This window comes from Orycteropus afer, unplaced genomic scaffold (genome assembly GCF_000298275.1).
Source record: "Orycteropus afer afer isolate SDZICR_OR568_19922 unplaced genomic scaffold, OryAfe1.0 scaffold00252, whole genome shotgun sequence".
NCBI classification, from domain to species: domain Eukaryota; kingdom Metazoa; phylum Chordata; class Mammalia; order Tubulidentata; family Orycteropodidae; genus Orycteropus; species Orycteropus afer.
Genome location: NW_006921839.1, coordinates 4,498,927 through 4,504,554, shown reverse-complemented (window position 1 = coordinate 4,504,554; position 5,628 = coordinate 4,498,927).

The window sequence follows — 5,628 nt, the reverse complement described above, 5'->3', positions numbered from 1 at the left end:
TTTACGCACATTTGATCTCACTCCCTGATTACAGTCCCCAACCACAAAAAACTCTCCTTCCTGTGACCCTTCACCCCCATGCCCTTCTTATCTATGCATTCCTGTCTGTCCAGCTTTCCCTCTATGTGAATGCTTTCTTTCTGATGTCTCATGGCTGATTGATCGAAGGGGTGCATCTGCCTAGCGTAGGTCAGTGCCTCTCCCTGGGGTAGATATTCTGCTTGTGAGTCTTCCCACTTTTGGGCTGAGAGCCAACACATGGAAGTGAGTCCATTTCTAGGCCCAAAGGATATCCAGAGCCATAGTCTCAGGGGTTCCACCTGTCTCTATCCAACCAGTACTTCTGGTCATTTTTGTGTTTTTGAATTTGATTCTACATTTTTCCTCCCACTCTATCCAGGATCTCAAATTTTGATTCCTCCAAGTGGTTGGCGTTGGTAGCGGCACCAACTAGTTCTCCTGGTCTTCGGGTCCTCAAAGCTGAGATCCTTGTGGTCCATAATATCTTTGGACAAATAGTTTCCAAACGATTTAGCTTTTCTTCACTCTTCTTTGCTCCAGACAAGAGAAGATCAATAGTTGCATCTTAGATGGCCGCTTGAAAGCTTTTAAGACCCCAGTCACTACTCATCAAAATAGAATGTAGAACAAGATTTTTATATACTACGTTGTGCCAATTGAGCATGATGTCCCCAAGAGTATGGTCCTAAGCCCTCAGGCCCAGTGATTCTCTCCCTCAAGGTGTTTGGTTTGTCTGAGAAGCTACTCCAACCTTGTTGCCTGTTACTTTTGTAACATATGTGGATAATTTTGTAGCACAAGTACATATTTAAGATTATCTTCAGCCAAATCTATCTTTGGTCTTGGGTATATTCCTGTTTGCCTACCCCCACCTGATCATCTCACTTGTCTATGCATTTACCCATTGCCTGGTGTTTGGTGCCACTGGTAATGAAGTATTATGCATATCATAGTATTTGTCCCTGTTCTCTGTATTTTTTTTACATGTTTCTGTGTCCTCCTTTTCCCCATTGTCACCCATGCTGGCCACAGACTCTTTCCATACTGCCCCTCTCCTCACTTAAATCAACATGTGACCCCCAAAACTAGTCCGAAATTTTCCCTTCTCTCCCCTCCCAACCCTTGTAACCAAAAAAGTGAATTTCCTTCCATGCGTAAACCTTCCCTTGACTTTTTACAGTAATGGACTCATACAATATTTGTCCTTCTGTGATTGACTTATTTTACTCAGCATAATGTCTTCCAAATTCACCCACATTGTGACATGATTCGTGTATTCTTCATTATTCTTTAATGTTGCGTCATATTGCATGAATGTACATAGTTTGGTTATCCATTCATCTGTTGATGGGCATTTAGGTTTCCATCTCATTGTGCTGCAATGAACATGTGTGTACATATGTTTCTTCATATCTTGCCTCTCACCTCTTAGGATATATTTCTAGTAATGGTATTACTGGATCAAATCATATTTCTATTTTCAATTTTTTAAGGAAATGCCATAATATTTTCCACAGTGGCTGTACCATTTTATAGTCCCACCAGCAGTGTATGAGAGTTCCAATCTCTCCATGCCCTCACCAGCATTTGTTATTTTCTCTCTTGTTGAACTTTGCTATTATTGCTGGGGTGAGAGGCTATCTCATTTGTTTTGATTTACATCTTTCTAATGGTTAATGATTGTGAGCATTTCCTCATATGTTTGTTGGCTGCCCGTATATCTTCTTTAATGAAGTGTCTGTCATGTCTTTGCCCATTTTTGAATTAGATTATTTGTCTTTTTGGTGTTGAGGTGTTGAAGTTTTCTATAAATTTTAGAGATAAATCCCTTAACCGACATATCATAGTCAAATTTATTCCCAATCTGTGGTTTCTCTTTTTACCTTTTTGAAGAAGTCTTTCAATGCACAAAGGAATTTAATTTTAAAAAGGTCAAAGTCATCTAATTTCTCTTCTGCTGCTTGCATATTTTGGGTTATGCTTCATAGTCTATTTATGCTGTAAATCGGGGCCCCTAGATTTGCCCCTATTTTATCTTTGATGAACTTTTTGGTTTTGTGTTTTACAATTAAGTCTTTGATCCAGCTTGAGTTCATTTTTGTGTATGGGGAGAGTTTTGGGTCTTGTTTCATTTTTCTGCAAGTGGATATCCAATTTTGCCAGTACCATTTGTTAAAGAGGCTATATCTCCCCCATTTAACGGGCTTTGGTCCTTTGTCAGAGATCAACTCTCCATAGCTGTATATTTCTGGGTTTTCAATTCTGTTCCATTGGCCTATTTGTCTATCATTGTACCAATACCATGCTGTGTTAACCACTGTGGCTGTATAGTAGGTTTTGAGATTGGGGAGTGTGAGACCTCCTATTCTTTTTTCTTCTTTAGCAGTGCTTTGCTTAATTGAGTTCTCTTTCATTTCCATATGAAGTTAGTGATTGGTTTTCCCATGGCCTTAAAAAATGTTAATGGGATCTGGATCAGGATTGTCTTAAATGTATACATTGCTTTGGGTAACATTGACATTTTTACAATATTCAGTCTGCCTATCCATGAGCATGACATGTTCTTCTTCCATTTATGTAGATCTCTTGTAGTTTCTAGTAGCTGTGTTTTGTAGCTTTCTTTGTATAGATGTTTTGTGTCCCTGTTGTTGTTGTTGTTGTTGCTATGTGCCGTCGAGTCAAACCCTACTCATAGCGACCCCTCCTTGGGTTTACGAGGCAGTATCACTACAGAAGCAGGATTGCCCAACCTTCCTTCCGAGGAGTGGCTGGTGGATTTGAACCGCCAGCCGTCTGGTTAGCAGGCAAGTGTCTTAGCCACTATGCTACCAGAGTTTGTGTCCCTAGTAAGATTTATTCCTAAGTATTTTATCTTTTTCTAGCTATTGTAAATGGTATTGTTTTCCTTATTTCCTTTTCAGAGGTCTCTTTTTTGGTGTAGAGGTATCCAACTGATTTCTCTATGTTGACCTTGTATCCTGCCACTTAGCTGAACCTTTCTATTAGTTCCAGTAATTTTTTTGCTGAGTCTCTTGCATTTCCTATGAACAGGATCATGTCATCTGCAAATAGAGATAGCTTTACTTCTTCTTGCCAATTTGTATGCATTTTATTTCTCTTTCTTGCTTTATTGCCCTGGCTATGACTTACAATACAATGTTGAATAGAAATGGTGATAGAGGGCACCCTTGTTTCGTTTTCATTCACAAGGGGAAATTTTTAGTCTTTCGCCATTGACAATAATGTTGCTGTTGGTTTGTGTATATGCCCTATATTATGTTGAGGATTTTACCTTCTATCTTTATTTTACTGAGCGTTTTGTACAGGAATCGGTGTTGAATTTTATCAAATGCCTTTTCTGCATTAATTGATGTCATCATATGGTTCTTTTCTTTTGTTTTATTTATGTGATCAATTACACTCGATTCTTTTTCTGATGTTGAACAATCCATGCATACCAGGTATGAACCCCACTTGGTCAGGATGTATTTTTTTTTTTGGATATGTTGCTGGACTCTGTTAGCTAGGATTTTGTTGAAGATTTTTGCATCTATATTCATGAGGGATATTGGTCTGTAGTTCTTCTTTATAGTGGTGTCTTTCCCTGGTTTTGGTATTAGGGTTATGCTTGCTTCATAGAATGAATTTTGGAATATTCCATTATTTTCTATGTTCTGGAATAGTTTGAGGAGTCTGTGTGTCAGTTCTTCCCTGAACATTACATAGAATTCTCCAGTGAAGCCATCTGGGCCAGGACTTTTCTTTGTGGGGAGTTTTTTATGATCTGGCCAATTTCTTCTTTTGTTATGGGTCTGTTCAATATTCTGTCTCAGAGTTGGTTAGTTTAGGCAGGTCTTGTGTTTCTAGAAATTTGTCCATCTCTTCTAGATTCTCAAATCTATTAGAGTATAGTTCTTCATAATATTTTGTTATTATTTTTCTTATTTCAGTTGGTTCTGTAGTGATCTCACCCATTTCATTTATTATTTGTGTTATTTGCATCTTCTCTTTCTTTTCCTTGGTTAAATTTGCCAGTGATTTGTCAATTTTGTTAATCATTTTGAAGAACCAGCTTCTTGTCTTGTTGATCTTCTTTATTTTGTTGTTGTTGTTGTTGTTTAATGCTTCATTTATTTCTGCTCTGATCTTTATTATTTCCTAACTTCTAGATAGTTAGGTTTCTTTTTTTTGCACTTTTGCTAGTTTTTTTGAGTTGTTGACTTAAAATGTTGATTTTGAATCTTTCTTCTTTTCTGATATGTGCATTTATTGCTATAAATTGACCTCTGAGTACTGCTTTTGCTGTCTCCCCAAGGTTTGGTAAGCTATATTTTCATTCTCTTTTGTTTCTAGGAATATTTTTATTTCACACTTTACTTCTGTTACCCAGTAGTTTTTGAGCAGTGTGTTATTCGCATGCATTGCCCTCAAGTCAGATCCAACTCATAGCGACACCTTGGGTTTCCAAGGCTGTATCACTACGGAAGTAGATTGCCCAAACTTCCTTCCGAGGAGTGGCTGGTGGGTTTGAACCGCCAGCCTTCTGTTTAGTAGTCAAATGTTCAGGCACTACTCCACCAGAGCTCCCAGTGTGTTATTCAGTTTCCATATTTTTTACTTTTTTCCCTCGGTCGTTCTGTTATTGATTTCTAATTTTATAACATTGTGATCCAAGAAGGTGCTTTGTAATATTTCAATGTTTTTAAAATTTATTAAGGCTTATTTTGTGGCCTAACATATGGTCTATTCTGAGAATGATCTATGTGCACAGGAGAAGAATGTGTATTGTACTTTTGTTGTGTAGAGTGCTCTGTATATGTTTATGAGGTCAAGTGGGTTGATTTGTTGTTGAGTTCTGTATCTTGAGATTTTTTTTCTGGTTGTTTTGTTCTTCCTCAAAAGTCGTGTGTTAAAGTCTTCTACTACTATTGTAGAATTGTCTACTTTTCCTTTCAATTCAGTTAATATTTGCTTTATGTATTTTGGAGTTCTTTCATTGAATGCATAGATATTTATTATGGTAATGTCTTCTTGGTCAATTGGCTTTTTTAACATAATATAATGTCCTTCTTTGTCCCTTATGATGGTTTTCACCTTGAAGTCTTTGTTATCAGAAAGTAATATGCCACTCTTGCTCTTTTTTGGTTGCCATTGACTTGATATATTTTTTTCCATCCCTAGATTTTTAATTTATCTTATATCTAAGGTGGGTCTCTTGTAGGCAGCATATCGATGGGTCTTCTTTTCTTATCCAGTTTCCCACTCTCTTTCTTTTGATTGGTGTATTTAGTCCATTCACATTGTGTATAAATAGTGATAGATGAAAATTTGAAAATGAAGAATATTGTTGCTTATAGGTAGGCATATAGGAGCTCTGGTAGCATAATGCCTAAGGCACTTGACTGCTAACCAGAAAACTGGCGGTTCAAACCCACCAGCCACTCCTTGGAAGGAAGATGGGGCAATCTACTTCCATAGTGATACAGCCTCGGAAACCCAAAGAGGGGTCGCAAATAACAACAACAATGCTGGATTATGGCCAGAAAGAACCCAAATGGCATCTGAAACTTATGGCACACCTCAAAAAGGGAGTTGGGCTTCCACTCT